General features: G+C 40.1%; 1 protein-coding gene and 1 pseudogene across 2 annotated transcripts in view; one reads left to right on the top strand and one right to left on the bottom strand.

The window, feature by feature from the left end:
• Nucleotides 1-3,994, bottom strand: part of LOC108395021 (olfactory receptor 6C2-like) — a 109,296-nt gene extending 105,302 nt beyond the window's left edge. For both annotated transcript variants that reach the window (XR_012121443.1, XM_073213419.1), the window contains exon 1: nt 3,781-3,994. The gene's annotated coding sequence lies outside the window, so the exon portion shown is untranslated. The remainder of the gene's footprint in view (nt 1-3,780) is intronic.
• Nucleotides 3,995-15,958: 11,964 nt separating this feature from the next.
• On the top strand, nt 15,959-16,889 carry LOC108407939 (olfactory receptor 6C2-like; annotated as a pseudogene).
• The last annotated feature ends 1,475 nt before the right edge of the window (nt 16,890-18,364 follow it).

The raw sequence follows: 18,364 nt of genomic DNA, 5'->3' as shown, positions 1-18,364 counted from the left end.
AATAAACCAAACCAAGGAAGTCAAAGACCTATACCCTGAAAATGACAAGACACTCATGAAAGAAACTGAAGAGAACACTACTAAATGGAAATTCATCCCATGCTCTTGGGTAAGAAGAATTAATATTGTCAAAATGGCCATCCTGCCTAAAGCAATCTACAGATTGAATGCAATCCCTATCAAAATACTGAAAGCATTCTTTGACGAAATGGAAAAATAGTCCTAAAATTTACATGAAACCACAAAAGACCCTGAATAGACAAAGCAATCCTGAGAAGGAAAAAGAAAGCAGGTAGGATTACACTCCACAACTTCAAGCTCTACTACAAAGGCACAGTAATCAAGACAATTTAGTACTGGCACAAGAACAGACCCATAGATGAATAGACCAGAACAGAGAGTGCAGATATAAACCAAAGCATATATAGCCAATTAATATATGATAAAGGACCCAAGGACATACAATGGGGAAATGACAGCATCTTCACCAAACGGTGTTGGTTAAACTAGACAACTACATGTAAGAGAATGAAACTGGATTACTGTCTAACTCCATACACAAAAGAAAACTCAAAATGGATAAAAGACGTGAATGTCAGTTAGAAAACCATAAAACTCTTAGAAGAAAACATAGGCAAAACTCTCTGGAATATAAACATGAGCAACTTTTTCATGAACATATCTTCTCAGGCAAGGAAAACAAAAGCAAAAATGAACATGTGGGACTATATTAAACTAAAAAGTTTCTGTACAGCAAAGGGTACCATCAGTAGAACAAAAAAGCATCCTACAGTTTGGGAGAATATACTGAGAAATGACATATCTGATAAAGGGGTTGAAATTCAAAATATACAAAGAGCTCATGTGCCTCCACAATTAAAAGGCAAATAACCTGATTAAAATACAGGGAGAGGATCCGAAGAGACAGTTCTCCAAAGAAGAAATTCAGATGGACAACAAGCACATGAAAAGATGCTCAACATCTCTAATCATCAGAGAAATGCGAATTAAAACCACAATGAGATATCACCTCACACCAGTTAGGATAGCCAACATCCAAAAGACAAACAACAACACATGCTGGCGAGGATGTGGAGGAAGGGGAACCCTCCTAACACTGCTGGGGGGAATGTAAATTAGTTCAAACATTGTGGAAAGCAGTATGGAGGTACCTCAAAAAACTCAAAATACAAATACCATTTGACCCAGGAATTCCAGTCCTAGGAATTTACCCTAAGTATGCAGCAGGCCAGTTTGAAAAAGACATATGCACCCCTCTGTTTATCACAGCACTATTTACAATAGCCAAGAATTAGAAGCAACATAAGTGTCCATCAGTAGATGAATGGATAAAGAAGAAGTGGTACATGTACAAAATGGAATATTATTCAGCCATAAGAAGAAAACGAATTCTACCATTTCCAACAACATGGATGGATCTAGAGGTATTATGCTCACTGAAATAAGTCGGGTGTAAAAAGACAAGTATCAAATAATTTCACTCATACCTGGAGTATAAAAACAAAGAAAAAAACTGAAGGAGCAAAACAACAGCAGACTCACAGAACCTAAGAATGAACTAACAGTTACCAAAGGGAAAGGGACAGGGAAAGATGGGTGGGAAGGGAGGGAAAGGGAAAAAGGGGGTATTACGATTAGCAGACATAGTGTAGAAGGGAGCACGGGGAAGGCGGTATAACACAGAGAAGACAAGTTAGTGATTCTACAGTATCTTACTATACTGATGGACAGTGACTGTAATGGGGTATGTGGTGGGGACTTGATAATGGGGGGAAATCTAGTAACCACAAGGTTGCTCATGTAAGTGTCTATTAATGATACCAAAATAAATAAATAATTTAGAAAGCGAATGTTTACTCGAATAACTAAAAATCATTCATGAGAGCAGTGATTTCAGTGTCAGGCCAATACATTGTAAATGTTTACAATTGGAAGGAAACATCATGAACCAGTTAAAATCTCGGTATCTGCTTCTAGAAAGGAAATCCCACACAAAATCTAAAATTGCCAAGAACGGTTACAGAAACTCACGTTTCGCATCCAGGAGGTGGGGTGGGGAGAAAGGGAGCCGGGGAGCCTGGGTAGCGGCAGAGTTAGCACTCACACATTTCCTCATTTTACTGGAAGGTACAGCGATCCCACCACCATAGACACCTTTATTGCCCTAGTCCTAAAAACTCGTTTTAAAAATAACGCAGGAGAGTGACTGTAATGGGGTATGTGGTGGGTACTTGATAATGGGGAGAATCTAGTAACCACAAGGCTGCTCATGTAAGTGTATATTAATGAAACCAAAATAATAAATAAATAAATAAAAGTAACGCAGGAGCCAAAAGGACCCGCTTGGTCGGAAACCTACGCGAAATTCCTAACAGCTTGGGCTGCAGCCGGCGGCAGGGTCGTTGCGCCCATTACTATACAAACAGGTACCCGGTCTCCGGGTGGGGGACCTCGCCAGTGCCCGCCGCCCCCGGACGGACAACTCAACCTCCTCTCGCCACAGGACCTGTCCAGACAACAGCAATCAGCAGACATCTCACTGCTGACTGAACAAGAGGTAGAGAACAGCACAGAATCGCCCCCGCGACAAGCAGACATGCAAGCAACTCACACAAATCCATAAACACTGCAAATGCAACGCCGGCAGCGGACGCGCGCGACCCTCGGTCCGTCCGCCCCCTCCCCCACCCGCCTGCCACCCCAGACCCAGCATGGCATCCAAGCTCCATTACCGGGGTGCAGCGCTCCGCGACTCAGGCCGGATAACAACTTTCCCAAAAACACCAAAGAGAAAAAAACACCAAAGAGAAATGTTCCCTCAGGTGTAGGGGATGGGGAGGGGACCGCTGGGAAACTTCAGTGAAAACAACAAAACATACTGAGAAAGGGTGTATGGGCAGAGAGGGGGCAGGGGATTAAATGGCATTATGATTAGCACACATAATGTAGGGGCGGTCATGGGGAGAGCAGTACAGCACAGAGAAGACAGATTGTGACTCCACAGCATCTTACTACACTGATGGACAGAGACTGCAATGGAGGATGGGGGACTTGGTAATATGGGTGAATCTAGTAACCACCATGGTGCTCATGTGAATCCTTCATAACACAGAATATCAAGGCGCTGGCAGGGCCCCATCCCGGCGCAGAAAAGCAGCTCTCCCGGGCGAGGGGATCCGTCTGTGGTGCTACCCCGTCCCTGAGACCAGGTAACAACTCCGCAAAGGCACCTGCCGCCCAGCTCGCCGCCAGCTCCAGGACTCCCACGGCGGCAAGTAGGTGCCCGCTCGTGCCCGGGGTCCCCGGCCGCCGCGCCAGCTCCCCACGGAATGTGGACCGCACTCCCGGAGCTCGCCTCGTCGTGGCCAGCCGGCCCGAGGCGCGCTCCGCCGGGACCCGGGCGCCGACATGCAGCCCGCAGCCCGGCCCGGAGAGGGTCTAGAGTGGGGAAAACCCGCTCCGCCCGGACCAGAAAACTGGCCGGCCGACTACCGGCCGGCCGCCCAGCGCTGGGGATGCGGCGGCGGCGGCGAACCGTCCCGGAGGGCGGCAGCGGCGGCAGGAGCGGCCAGCCGGAGAGAGACCGGGGAAGAGACCCGACGGCTCAGGGAGAGCGGAGCTGCCGCGGCGCGGCTCCGGCAGCTAAGGCAGCGGAGAGGGCAGAGAGCGCTCCGTTCCACTTGGCCGTCCCTGCTCCGGCCGCCCCGCCTTCCCGGCTCCCCCTGACTCCGCCGCTCCCCGGTCCCCTCCGCTACTCACCGTTGCTGCACCGCAGGCTCGTCGGCTTTCCGCGCCGACACCTGGGGCCACCCTTCTGCTCCTCCTGTGGCCGTCCCGTCCGAGGTTCCAGCCACGTCCTGCGCCTCTCCGCACCGCCCCTGGTTTACGACACTCGCGGCTTTACGACACCACGTTCCTCAGACCTAGAGCCGCTCGCTCTACGGCGGGAACCTTGTTGCTAGGGAGAGGACGCTGCATCCTGCGGGTAGGGAAATGTTCCCTCACGTATAGGGGATGGGGAGGGGACCGCTGGGAAACTTCAGTGAAAACAACAAAACATACTGAGAAAGGGTGTATGGGGAGAGAGGGGGAAGGGGATTAAACTGCATTATGATTAGCACACATAATGTAGGGGGGTCATGGGGAGGGCAGTACAGCACAGAAGACAGATTGTGACTCCACAGCATCTTACTACACTGATGGACAGAGACTGCAATGGAGGATGGGGGGACATGGTAATATGGGTGAATCTAGTAACCACCATGGTGCTCATGTGAATCCTTCATAACACAGAATATCAATAATACCTTAATAAAAAAAAACATTACTGAGAAAAACAAGGAAGACTTGAATAAATGAAGACAAGTGATGTGTTCACGTATTCGAAGATTCACTTGGACGGTTCTTCCTATAACGGCTGTAGATTGAACATAATCCCCATCATAACCCACAGGCACTTCTTCTAGGCTCTGCTGACTTCTTCAAAGGTCAATGGCAAGCCCCACCAACGGGCTACAGCCCACATTGTCTTTTTTTTTTTTATTAAGGTATGATTGACATACACTCTTACAAAGGTTTCACATGAAAAAACAATGTGGTTATTACATTTACCCATATATCAAGTCCCACCAATACCCCATTGCAGTCACTGTCCATCAGTGCAGCAAGATGCCACTGATTCATTATGTGCCTTCTCTGTGCTACACTGTTCTCTCCGTGACCCCCCACACCATGTGTACTAAACATAATACCCCGATCCCCATCTCCCTCCCTCCCAACCCGACCTCCCACACCCCTCCCCTTTGGTAACCATTGGTTCATTCTTGGAGTCTCTGAGTCTGCTGCCATTTTGTTCCTTCAGTTTTGCTTCATTGTTATACTCGACAAATGAGGGATATCATTTGGCATTTGGCATTTGTCTTTCCCACCTGGCTTATTTCACTGAGCATAACGTCCTCCAGCTCCATCCATGTTCTTGCAAATGGATACCTTTTTACTTCAAAAAAAAGTTTTTATCTCGTAATAATGTCAGACTGCAGAAAAGTTGCAAGAATGAGGCCGAGTGTACCAAGTGTACCAAGGCCTGTGTGCCCATTACTGACAGTCACCAATTTTTAACATTTTGCCATATTTGTTTTATCATTCGTTTCTGTTCTCCATACGCACATTTATTTCTTCTGAATCATTTGCGAATAGGAAGCATCCCCCATGCCCTGCAACTCTTCATTCTGCAGTATATCTTTTCTCAAAACAGGGATATCCTCTTCAGTAGCAATAGTAGTTATGAAATTCAGGAAATTCAACATGGACATGATAGTTTTAAAAACAACAACCTCCAGTCTATATTCCAGTTTTGCCCATTGTCCCACTATTGTCCTTTCCAGCATTTTCCCTCAGGATCCAGTCCAAGGTCATGCACTGCACTGAGTATGCTGTCGCTTTAGTTTTCTTTAGTCTGAGAGAAACAGACTTTCTGTTTCTTCACTGTGTTTTATAACGTTGACATATTTGAAGCACGTGGGCCAGTTATTTCAGAACAAGTTCCTGAGCTCGGGCTGTGTCGTGCGTGTTCCCTCGTGACTAGATTCAGGTAATGCACTCTGGCTGGAAAGCTGCACAGAGGGTGCCGTGTCTTCTGGGGACTTCACATCTAGCGTCATATCATGTCCATCTGCCCCTAGCTGATTGGGTTAATTTTGATCTCTGGTCACAGTACCGTCTGGTTTCTCCACTGCACAGTTGTTTTCCCTGTACAAGAAGAATCTCTCGGGGGGACACGTGCAGAGCGTGTACCTACCATGCTCCTCCTCCCACATGCTCCTCTCAACTTAGCATGGATCTGAGTTGTTTTTTAAAGCCACATTTTCCAAGACTTCCTCCCATAAGCTCTTGGTACCCAGGAAAGCTTCAGTGTCTCTAAGCTTGTAATACCTCATCTAAACCATCCCGTTCATACCAAAATTCAAGCATATCTCAAAATGGCTATTTTCCTGTCCTCATTTAAGTCGAATGTCTTCATCTTACACCTGTGGGAGCATTTTGTACTTTTCATCTCCCTTTAAAATGTAGATCAGATTTTGTCCAGCCTTGCTCAAAATCCGGAAGTCCTCACAGTGCCCCAGCTTACCTGGCTCCCAGCTCCTCTTCCGGCGTCTCTCATCACGTCCGTTGTTCATTCCGCAGCAGCCACCCACCTACCACACATGTTCCTACCTCAGGTCCTCTGCCCCTGCTAATGCCACTGCCTGATTGTTCTTTCTCTCAAACGTTCACTTTCGGCTCTTTACCTAGATGTTGCCTGATCAGGGAGGCCCTCCCTGACCACCCCATTTTACCTGTTTGGTTTTTCCTTCCATCTCTTATTGGCATTATAGTCTGTATTTTTCAGTTCATTTCTTGCCTGCTTCCTTCCTCTAGAACTCAGTTCTGTGAAGGCAGAGGACTTCTGTTTTGTTCACTGCTGTATCCTTGGCAACTTGAAAGGCATGTGACCCATCGTGGGCCCCAGTAAGTTGGTTGGTGAATATCGTCGAATCAGTGTTTATTGCATGGGGGCCTTATGCAATGTGCTGAGCTTGCAGGTAGATGGGCTGTAGACCCAGCACTTATGTTTTTAGGTGACCAGACAGTCGTACTGCATGTAGGAGGACCAAGTACACTGGTTACAGCCCAGCCTGTGATGGCCCAGAGGGTGGCTCACCCTTCCTAAGCCTTGTCTGTGTTCCAGAGGATATGTGCTGTATCTGGGGACCTTGACTGATAGTTTAGGAGCTGGCTGGCTCCCCTGAGGCTGAATTTCTTGCAAGGGTACTGGGGAAAGTTCTGGTGCTGTCCATTGTAATATGCGTATGTATTTCTCTTCCAGGCCTTGGGATTTTTGCTGTGGATCGTCTGCTGGGCAGACCTCTTCTACTCTTTCTGGGAAAGAAGTTGGGGCAAGCTCCTGGCCCCAGTGTTTCTGGTCAGCCCAACCCTCTTGGGCGTCACCATGGTAAGTAGGACCTGGCTATGGACACAACACCAGTGGAGACCAAAAGTAGTGGCTGGCATTTAGAAATGAGAAGATCTCACAGGAAACACCCACAAATTTGGCTTTTTTTCAAAACACTCAAAGATCTGACAACACTAAATGCATACTTTTGTAGGGCAGGAATCAACTAGGACTGAGAGGTGACTGCAGCCTTTAAATGGGGCACATGCTGTGCAGTTTGCCACAGTCCCCACCATGCCCTATTGCCCTCCCTGCCAGTACCATTTTTCATTGTGTCACTGAACTCTGTTCTCACATTGTCTCTCTAGCTCAGTCATTTATATTAAATGCCTGGGACCTAATGACCTCTTGAGTTATCAGGCTCTCGTGTTAGGGGTGGGTGCCAAGCTGATTAGGAAACTACCCTATCCCATGAGAGTCTGTAATCTAGTGGGAGATATGGATAGGGCAGTTACATTATAGTACTTACCTAGCACTGTTATTGGTGTTTAATGAAAATGAGGAAATAGAATTTATCTCTTCTAAGGCAAACTTGTGAGATAGGCACTGATTTGTACCCTTTTTACAGATGAGGAGACTAAGGTACAGAGAGGTTAAGTGTTCTACCCAAGGTCACACAGCTAATACAAAGCTGAGTGAGCCATTCTCACCCTAGAGGCCATGTGCCAAAAGAGACCCTTTTTCTCTCCAGTCAGGTCTTCTCCTCAGAATAATGCTCTTAAAACATAAAATGCACATAGGGTTACAAAGGAAAGCAGTCAGACACACATGTATATATATATATATGAAGATTTTTGTAATGTACTTTGTATTTATCTTGGTTTAATTCGCATATAGTAAAATTTACATTTTTTCTTGTACAGTTTCATGAGTTTTGATAAACACATATTGTCATGTAACTCCCACATCCACAATTGAAATAGAGAACAAGTCTGTCACCAAACCAGAGATTCCCTCGTGCCCTCCTGTAGTCATTCCCCCTCCTCCCCTGGCAGACACTGGTCTGTTCTCCGCCCGTCACTTGGCCTTTTCCAGAACAAAACGTGACTAGAGCCAAGCAGGCCAGAGCAGTCTGAGCCTGAATTCTGAGCACCTGCAGTTCGGTTGTGGTGGTGTGTGTATCCAAAGGTCTCAGTGTATTGGATTGTATGGTTTCAGCACACATTGCTTAACCATTCCTGAGTTGTACGACATTGAGTTTGAAATCAATCATATTTAAATAGTTACCAAGACATTAAAAGAACAAAGCAAAATGTATGTGCTTCTCTGCTAATGCATTTCAAATCAAGATCTAGCAGCAGAAAGGATGCCTCCTTAATTCCCAAACAGTGATAACTGTACTTGATAGTCGTAAACATCTTTGGTATATATTTTCAGATGTGATTTCTAATGGTGAGAGTCCCAGAGACTGCTCATGCTATTGTGTTGAATGCCTTCACTTATCATTGGCGGTGCTAATGAGGGGAAGTGAAGCTGTAATTGTTTCCCAAGTTCATGGACCCCTGGGTTCTGGACCCCAGGTTAAAAATCCCCTTCCTACCAGAAGAGATTTTGAGCAGGGGTGTGGCCTGCCTGGCTCTGCATATTTAAAGCTGACGGTGGCCTCCGTGTGCAAAATGGCTTGTTTGGTGGGGTGGAAGCTGGGAGGCCAGTGGGGGACCCGCAGGATCACCTCAGAGACTGGGACCTGGGTGACTGGGGGTAAACTGAGGATGGGTCTTAATGGCAAAGCAAATTCGAGTTGCAGATGGATTAGGAGTGGGAAGTGAGGGAGATGGGGGCACCCAAGGAGGATGAGTGAAGAGGATGAATGGATAGGCGGATGATATGTTTCTGTCCTGAACAGCTGGGGGGTGAGGGGAGGTGCCGCTGGTGACCTTGAGCCCCTCAGGAGTCTGGCTCAGGACTAGTTTCAGGATCTGCCTCAAGAGGGCGACTCTGATTTCCCCACTTCCTATAGCAACAAAGTGGAATAAACTATCCCTCATCATTCCCTTCCCCGGTGACGGTGAGGCCCAGCTGGGAGGTGATCATAAAACTCTATGATCAGAGGCAGTGAAGCTATGTGAGTCACTCTCCATCTTTCGCTGTGGAGGCATCAGTGAAACTGAGGTGGGACCTGATATTCCACTCCAGACATCTGCATTGAAGCAATATGATTTCAGTGCACAATTTTACTGGGTTGATGTTGGCAGAGCTGAATGTGAAGCTGACCATGAACATCCACCCAGTTCTCATGCTGATCCTCAACTAAGTGCCTATTTAAAAAAGAAGATTAAAATGGATCTAGAGTCTTATAATACAATATCCATTGTGTCCAGGATATAATTAAAAAATCAGTTGTCACAGGGATAACAAGGAAATCACAACACACATGTGAAGAGGCAGCAAATATAACATTAGGATGAATCCGTAAAAATGTGGATTAATGTGACAAGGATTTTTAAAAGCTGTGATAAAAATGCCTCAACAGGCAATAACAAATTCTCTGGAAACAAACATACACACATAATCTCTTCACAAGGAAAAAGAGATTATTTTTAAAAATCATATTTGATTGTATTATTGTAAGTAAATAGCCAAGTTAAAAAAAACTTGTTGATGGGCCAAATAGTAGAATAGATGATCAGAATCGGTGAGTTCAAGTATACAGTTTCTCAGTTTGAAAACCATAAAGAAAATAGAGAACTCAATGAGGAGAATTTCAGAGACCATTTGGACAATAACAGTTAATATCCCATAATCAGATTCCCAAGAGAGGAGAGTGAGTGTGAATTTGAAAGTGTATTTGTAGAAATAATGGCCGAAAAATTCCCCAAGTTGGCAAAAGACATAGTATTATAATTATACTCTTAATTATTGTAAAGATTATGTTACCAACAAACCTACCCTTAAAGAATGTTACCAGATTTAAAAAGAATACTAGAAAATGTGTAGCTAATAGAACCGCCCCACAAGAAACACTGAAGAGAGACCTTCAGGATGAAGAGAAAGGACACTAACAATAACTTCAATCCACACAAATTAAGAGCATCAATAATAGTAAATACATAATATATAAAGGACCATGTAAATTATCTTTCTTTTTGTAACACTTTTTTTGCCATCTGATTTAAGGCAATTGCATAAAGCAATAATAAAATTGTGTTGCTGAGCTTAGAATGCATAAAGATGTAATTTTTACGACAATAATACTACCAAGACAGGAAAATGGAACACTGTAGCATTTGAACACTTTTGCATACTACTGAAATTAATTTGGCTATTCAGAACTAGCTTGTTAAAAGTTAAGAGGTTCATTGTAACTCCCAGCATACCTAAGAAAATAATTAAAACTTATAGTTAAGGAAACAAGGGAATTAAAATGAAATCACAGAAAAATATTGATTTAATGTATAGAGGGTGTAAAGTAGGAACAAAGGAACAAAAAGATGTTAGACACATACAAACATAATAGCTAAATGGTAGACGTAAATCCTACCTTATCAGTAATACATTTAATATAAATGGAATAAACTCTTCAATGAAAAGGTATAGAATCACAGAATACATTGTCAATATTATCTGACTCTATACTATCTACAAGACACATACTTTAGATTCAAAACCTAAAACCTAAGTAGGTTTTAAGGAAAACATTCACAAAAAGATACCAACCAAAAGATGCTGAAGTCCTATATTAATTTCAGACAAAAAAAACAAATGACAAAAGTTGTTACTAAAAGCAAGGACAAGCATTTTATAATGATAAAACTCAGTAAGGTACAATAATTATAAATATATATTCAACTACCAAGTGAGCCCCAAAGACATGAAGCAAAAACTGCAAAAATAAAAGAAACAATATTCAAAAATATTTGTGGGGAGCTTAAATACTCACTTTCAATAATAAATAGAAGAACGAGGCAGAAGATTATCAAGTGAAGATATCAGCACCAATATAAAACAATGAGACCTAATACACATCTATAGAATACTCCACCAAACAGCAAGATACGCATTCTTCTCAAATGCACATGGAAATTTCCTAGGACACATTACATACTAAGCCATAGACAAGCATCACTACATTGAAAAGGATTTAAATCACACAAATTATGTCCTCCAACCACAATATAAAACAATTTAAATCGATAAGTGAAGAGAATTTGGGAAATTTACAACTATATGAAAAGTAAACAAGACATTCCTAAACAGCCGATGTATTAAAGAATAAATCACATGAAAAATGAGAAAATACTCTGAGATGAATGAGCACAAAAGCATAAAATATCAAACCTTATAGGAAGCAGGTCAATCAGTGCATACAGAGAAATGTGTAAACACAATGAACACACCTATTTTTTTAAAAAAGCAGAAGCTCAAATCTGTAAAAGATTCCACTTTAGGAAACCTCTAAAATAGGGATTCTACCTTTTTTTAAAATTAGTGTTAGAATGATAAATGTTGATCTCTTTCCTTTTATTCTGAGTCTGTATTTAAAGTTATTTTCTTGTATTTGGAACACACGGAGGAAAAGAAGAATGGAACAGAAGAAATTTTGAAGTTTCTTTTGGGAGTCTTGTTTTTAATTCACTCTTATAATCCCTATCTTTTCACTTATAGAATAGATCAGTAACATTTAAAGTGGTTATTCAGATCACTTTAAGTATTCAAAGACCCTTAGGGCAAAGAAAAGTGACTCAAAGATCAAGTGTTTGGCAAATATTTTTCCTTTTCCCAACACTTAACTTGTACTAAAGAATGTTTGGTGGCCTGTTCCCCAGTGGTTCCTGACCCTTCTCTGTCTCCATTTTCTTCTATAATAATACAAAATTATATAAAGCTAAAGACACAATCAAGGATTTAAGAACAAACCAGGAATGATTGTTCTCTAAGTAGTATAAGTAATATAGTCACCACGAATATCTTAAATATCCCCCAGGAACATCATGCAGATAATCTTTCCATTAGCTCTTTCTTCTGTGCTTTTCTAAACCTTCCAGTGACCCTGTTCACTAGTTTCTCTACCTATAGTGTTCATTCTCACCAAATTTAGTTTTTCCAAAACACTGTCTAATAACCAGAAAGCCTCTCCACACAAAGACTGCCCCAAAAACAAAGAAAAAAAAGGTGAGAATCCTTCCACACCTCTTTCAGCTTCTGGTGGCCCCTGAAATTCCTTGGTTCGTGGCATCATGATTCTAATCTCTGCCTCCATTTCACATGAATTTCTTCCCTGTATCTCTTTGTGTATTCTTTCCTTTCTATAAGGACACCAGTCACCAGATTTAGGGCCTCCTCAAAACTTTTAGCTCAATTACATCTGCAAAGACACTTTTCTAAACAAGCTCATAATTACAAGATCTGTGGGTTAGTACTTAGTACTTTTTAGGGACTATTCAACCCACTATAATGATAAACTAGTTTATAAGAAGGGTGCCAAGACAAATTCACCAGGAAAAGAATACCATTTTCAACAAACAGTACTAGACAACCACATATCCACATGCAAAAGAGTGAATTTAGGCATCTTTCTCATGCAATAACAAATTAATACTCAAATTAATTAGGGAACTAAAAGTGAAAGCTACGTGCAGAGCGTGACGTCACAGGGGGCCACGGGGATGAACGAGGATGAGCAAGGACCCTTTGGGAGTGATGGGCATGTTCACTCCTCTGATTGTGTTAAAGTTTTCAGACGAGTGTACGTACATCAAAACCTACTAAATCATACACTTTAACTATTTGTAAGCTTTGTATGTTGATCTTCTTTCAATAAAGCGTTTAGAAAAATAAGAAAATGAAATAACCTCTTAGTTCTCCTCTTTTCTCTGAGGACCTTGTCCCAGAACACTCTTTGTTAGTTATTTTGCTTTTACCAAATAAAATTACTGCCAACATTCATTGATGACTTTTGAGTGTAAATCACCGAGGACCTCTTGTTTATTCATTAAATCTGCAGCTGGAGCAAACTACAAAAAAAAAGTCGAAGTCTGTATTGCTCAAACCTCTGTCCCTACACAGAGACACTGAAATGCCAGCTCTTTCAAAGAGAAGAGGGTTTCTGCATTCCACTGCCATTAGGATCATGTTTATGTCTTTTAAGAAAATATTCTTTGACTTTAACGAGAAAATCAATCTAATTTGTTGGGGACATTTTTTTGGTCTCAGAGAGCTTTTTTCGGTTTAGAGAACCTGTGAGAACATGAGTATATAAGCAAAAGTGAAAAGAAGTTCACATGAAAATTTATCAAGCTTACCATTTTTAGCTAAGTTCCTCTAAGAATTATTCTATTTAAACAACTTGCTGAAGTTACCACTGAGCGAGAAAAGTATAAAAAATTTTGCAACATTAATAATATTTCCCTTTGTGAAATTTTAGCTGCATTTTTCTCTGAGAGAAAAAGATTTCACCTACCTACGTCATAATCAGATAAATGAGATATGTGTTATAACCCAGATATTTTGTAAAGCCTCTAAAATGTATATGAGGTGTCATAAGAGTAAATAGATGGGTACATAATCAGGAATCCTAATATAAGGAATACCCAGAAACTATGTCAGTTGCATCATCAACCTCCAGTTGTAAAAGACAAGTACCCATTGCATGTGTGTGAGTGAATTTGTGCATGTATGCACATATGTTTCTATTTCTTCCTTCATCCCTGCAAAAGACAGGCTGTATAACATCATTCATTAGAAATCTCTGCCTCCTTTCAAACATTCATTGTAAGATAAACAGAAATCAGTGGTTATATGTCATTGTCAATTAGTTTATTGAATTGCACCTTATAATACTGTGTAATATATTGTAAAAAAAAAAATTTGAGCTTTGAGCAATGCCTATGCCCATAGCAGGTTGACATAAGTAAGATTATGTAGTGATGCATATGCAACTTGAGAGAGAAGGAGAAAGGATGACAGAAGAGTAGGTGGACTGCAACAGTCTTCTCCACTACTTCTGAGTTTATTCACTACTTCTCAATTTATTCTAATACATATGTTTAATATGTCCCAACATTCCCTGGAAGGTTATAGTTTTCAGGCAAGCCATGCGCCATGGTCAGCACTGCTTCCCCGGATTGAGGACTGCCACCCTGTGGTTTAACAATATGAACTGGGCAAACTAGTAGATGCGATGCTCTTCCTACTTCAGTATGCATAAAGTACAGGAAAAAAGCAATAAAAGCAAACTATTTACAAATGAATTGTGGTTTCAAAGGGATTTTTTTTTTTTTTTACTTATTGATAGGGGATTACAAGCACTGAAACACTATTTGAAAATTAAAACATTCAAATCCCCTCTATAGAAACTAATTCCTGATGTCTGAGAAAGTTACTGTGGAGCAGTTTTTGACATAAACCCAAAAATCCATTTAACATTGTATTAATGGATAACAGTGAAGATGGAGACACAGTCAATAAAAATACAATTACTTTTTAGAGAAACCAAGGAATAGAAAGTAATTACAATTCTTGTCACAATTGTAAAGATCACTTCAAAATGTGACTTAATAAAAATAGCTCTTTTTTTAAAAACAGCAAAGAAACGCACAATTTTCTAGTAATGGAGTCATAGCTAAGAAAATTCAATAAGCATATTCAGTGTCAGAGCAATATGAATTTAAGTCCAAATATGAAGAAAGTACCTTTGTGTATGCTTGGTAAATTAAGGATGTGTAAACTTATTCAGGAAGTATTCTTTAGATATTGACAATATACATGGGTCTGTATTGTCATTACTGTCACAGTGAGAGAGACATAATCCCAAAAAATATATTCCCTGGCTGAACATGATGTAGTGACAAGCTTTATTTGTTATTGGAGCCCAGGACTGGGTGTGTTGGCTAAGATAGTCATCAGAATCACAGAAACCTTCCCATGGGAAGTGATGCTTCACCTAAAAACCAGTGATGTTTGGGGAATATAGGATAAAGTACACAAGAGAAGTGCTCACTGTGATACCTGCCACAGAACACATGGTCGACAAATGGAGCCTGGTAAGCACACAGGATAAGAGGGAAGGTGACCTACCACGGGAAAACCATGACTTCTGTTTTAGGAGCATTGAGATGGTCATGCATGTGATTCGTACAAGCAGATATGTTTGGTAGGTGGTTCAATATATAAGTAGATATGTTTGGTAGTCAATTCAATATGCCAGAAATTACTCCTTACTAGAAACAGAAATTTAGTGTTCATTAAGTGACAGATGATAAAATTACAGGAATTGTGCAAAAAACGGTGAGAGAGTGTATAGTCAGAAGTAAACAGGAAATAATAGGTTCAAGGAATTGAAACAGGCAACAAGATAATATAAAAATACCATATGGGTAATTTTAAGTGAATTTGTCAAAGTAACAAAAACTTGACAAATTTGTTATTAATTTGTCATAAACATAGATGCAAAAAAATGTGCTTAAAACAGTATATTCAGCATAAGAGCTTGCACACTGATAGAGATATGTAGAAGGAAGATGAAGGAAGCATCCATGTGGTCCAGTAAGGTTTAGCATTGTTAATAAGAAAAAATACACTTATCTAAAAGAGAGGAAAAATGGAAGAAAGATAGAAAAAAGAAGGAAGGAAGGAAGAAGCTTATTACAGAGCTGGAATAGAAGCTCCAAGTTCTGATCAAAACTCTAGAATAAGTCTACTTACATATCATGTATAATCATTTTAACTAAGGCTGAACTGTTAACCAAAAGTATAACGATATGGTGATTTTTTAATTTAGCTCTGAATAGGGAAGAATTTGGAGGAGTCAAATGATATTTTTCGCTACCCATAAAAGCACACCAAAGTAGCAGATCAACTTAGTTGTATCCATAGTATGATTTAAAATATAATGTGAAAATATAGTGAAGATAATACTGATACAATCGAATTTTACACAGATAATATAACCTGTATAATGATCTCTCTGAATTGTTGGGCATGCAGATTGGACAGAAGCCACTAGTGATGAAAAACTATACAGTAACAACATTCATTCTGCTGGGACTGACAGATGACCCTGACCTGCAGGTCCTGATTTTTGTCTATTTCTCAACTACACACTGAGTGTAGCTGGAAACCTGACCATCCTCACTCACCTTTGTGGATCCCCCACCTTAAGACAGCAATGTACTTTGTTTTGCAAAATTTCTCCTTCTTAGATATCTCATTCACAACTGCTTGCATTCCCAGGTACTTGTATGACATAGCAACAGGTGACAAGGTCATTGCCTATAAGGCTTGTGTCGTTCAAATGTTTTTTACTGACCTCTTTGCAGTAACAGAATTTTTTCTGCTGGCTGCTATGTCCTATGACCGCTATGTGGCCATTTGCAAACCATTGCATTATGTGACCATCATGAGCAGCAGGGTCTGCAAGAGACTTGTTTTTTGCTGTTGGCCGGCTGGATTGTTAGTCATAACCTCCCCACTTAGTCTGGAGCTAAATCTGAAATTCTGTGACTCAAACGTCATTGATCATTTTCTCTGTGACGCCTCTCCCCTGATGAAGATATCATGTTCAGACACATGGTTCATGGAACAAACTGTTTTAGTTTGTGCTTTGCTGACCCTTATTGTGACCCTTATATGTATAGTTCTGTCCTATTCTTATATTACCAAGACAATTTTAGGATTTCCTTCTGCCCAGCAAAGAAAAAAGGCCTTTTCCACCTGTTCTTCCCACATGATTATGGTTTCCATCACTTATGGCACCTGCATGTTCATTTACATGAAACCTGAATTCAAAGAAGAAGTGACTATTAATAAAATTGTTTCACTGCTCATTTCTTCCATTTCACCTACCCTAAATCCATTTATTTATACACTGAGAAATAAGCAAGTGAAAAAAGCCTTCAAGGACTCAGTCAAAAGAATTGTGTCATTCTTAAAAAAATAAAATAGCACAGAATAAAAAGTTAAAATAAAAGGTGAATGTTTCAAACCTTTCTATTAAAGCTTATTAAATTTGTATTTTAATAATCTATATTTCAATTGTTATACTCCTCAGTTCCTCTTTAGATTTACTTACATTGTACCTTATTCAACTCATTTCTTTCCTTTGCTTTTTAATCCACCACTTGTAGGAGATTTGTCTCAGTAAAGAAAATGGAAGCATACTTGTTATAAATTCATTTTGGATATATATGACCCCATGTTACTTAATTTTTTAACATAATAAAAAGCATTAGTCTCTTATGACACTGGTAACTTATTATTGAAATAAGTAAATGATTACTCAAATGTTCATAAAATATTACAAATATTCAAATAGGAATTGCAATTTTATGATAAAATACTGAATCGAATGAATGAGGGCATGAGGAAATAATACAAGGAACCATTGAGAGAGAAGATAGTGGTATCTCTAATACTCTAGAAAATCACACAAAAAAAGGATTGCTAGATAAAATCTCACAAATATTCTTTTTAATATACAGGTAAGAGTAAAGGTTAAAATGTAGGCAATCATAAGGTATCAGAAACAAAATAATTAGAAATGAGGATAAATAACCCCATCTATCATCTGTGGATTCCCAAGAAAGGAAACGATGGGGAGGAGCATGTTGTTGACTTATGGGTTACAGGGACTTGAGCTGAATGTCCACATGGAGGTGGGAGGTGAAGTGTCAGGATCCATGTTATGAAAGCACATAAAACTAATAGAATAAAATAAATTCAATACTCTAATAGTGTGATTTAGGGGGAAATAAATGCCCACTCTCATGAAAAAACAATTTCCTCTAAGAAAGTTTTCTGTTCTTCTGAGTTACAAACTGTGGATGAGAAAGTGGGAAACAGTATCATGCACTACTGTCTATTTAAAATGGGGCTTTATGCTCCAAATTGTATAAAAATAATTTACTAATGCTACAAATAAAGAATTAAATAATGAATCCAAACATAAATCTCTGGAAGTTAGAAAATACATATGGAATGAGATAGAGATACTTCATAACAATGCATACAAAACATAAAAAAGCTATACACAGAAGAAATAAAAAATTATGCAAACATTAATGTATCCAACTATTTTATAAAATAATAGAACCAAAAATAAAGCAATTCCTGCTCATTATAAAGTTTTTAAAACCCATAAAATTAATCCAAAATATGTAGGATATAGATTTTACTAATGATAGAAAATTAAAATTTAAAATATAGAAAATCTAAAAGTTGATTCTTTTAAAAATTTCAAGAAATTTGATAAATTTCTATCAAACGAATGAATATGAACAAAGGGCAACATATTTCAGCTTAAAAATCAGAAAGAAGACATAAACACCAGTTCAGTAGAAATTAGAATAACATTAAAATCATGATAGTACATAGTGATTCCACAACAACAACAAAATAGGTAGACCTACAGCCAAT

This window comes from Manis javanica, chromosome 10, assembly GCF_040802235.1.
Source record: "Manis javanica isolate MJ-LG chromosome 10, MJ_LKY, whole genome shotgun sequence".
NCBI lineage: Eukaryota > Metazoa > Chordata > Mammalia > Pholidota > Manidae > Manis > Manis javanica.
This window is presented reverse-complemented; position numbering and strand designations above follow the sequence as displayed.